This window comes from Pteropus vampyrus, unplaced genomic scaffold, assembly GCF_000151845.1.
Source record: "Pteropus vampyrus isolate Shadow unplaced genomic scaffold, Pvam_2.0 Scaffold2, whole genome shotgun sequence".
Classification (NCBI taxonomy): Eukaryota; Metazoa; Chordata; class Mammalia; order Chiroptera; family Pteropodidae; genus Pteropus; species Pteropus vampyrus.
The window spans coordinates 25,877,033-25,878,071 of record NW_011888783.1 but is presented as its reverse complement, the minus strand read 5'-3'; positions in this window follow the sequence as shown (position 1 = coordinate 25,878,071).

The window sequence follows — 1,039 nt, the reverse complement described above, 5'->3', positions numbered from 1 at the left end:
TTTTTAGCACTGATGCTTTCTAGGATGTTCTACTTTCTGTTTAAGGTGCAAGCTAGGAACAGAAGCCTTGCCGAATACAGGCCATTTATATTACAGATTTAAAAACTCTTATAGCGATATTTGGGCGATCTGTTTGTGTTCATAGGTGATTTATAAAATGTTCAGCCTGTCCCTAGGGTACAGCATCTTTGTGTGTGTGTGTGTTTATTATTTGATGTAGGCATTTTAGCCACAGGGATGGGAAAAAGTAGAAATTATAATCCCGTGCGAAGGCAAACCAATCTAGATTTCCCAAAGTAAACAGCAACAATTAATATTTTTAGATAAACTTACTTATGAAGAAGTTAGCAACTTTAAATACCAGTGATAAATATTTAATTTTTAAAACATTTACTCTGGTTTGTGGGCAGTTGCTTGGTGCATTCTAATATTTGAAAGACTAAATTTTTACCGTAATATCAGTAAAAAGCAGCCTTCTGAAAGGTAACCGAGACTTTTTATGCATGTTAGGTGTTTATGATTTATTGAAGTTACAATCTGAGTGCAAGATTTACTTTTGGACAGTCAGATTTTCTTTTTCCAGAACGATGAGGTAAGTTAAGAGTCTCTGGGGGAACAAGGGGACAAACTAGGTAAGATTTTAGGCATGATGCTTGGTTTAATTCAGTTGCTTTGAGATTTGTATCTTCCTGGTTCCAGTTTTCAGCCTGTAAATTAGGTTGCAACATATTTAAAAATATATTCACTTGAAAGAAAACCCACTGCTTTCACAATAAAGTAAACTTGATGGTGTACAAGTCACTGGTCTCATCTGAGCTGATTATATCCGCCTTGCATGTATTTTACACCCACAGTATGGTTTGCAGCAGTGTTCAAGGCATGGCGTGAAAATTTTTATTTAAATAGTTCCATTAAAGCAGTAATAATAAAAAAAACCCATGGCTTAATAGACCTTCTAGTGATAGCTCCCCGTCTTACTATGTTAACTCTAAAATAAATATGTAATCTAGTATTAGGAACATGGCATTTAGAAGACTCT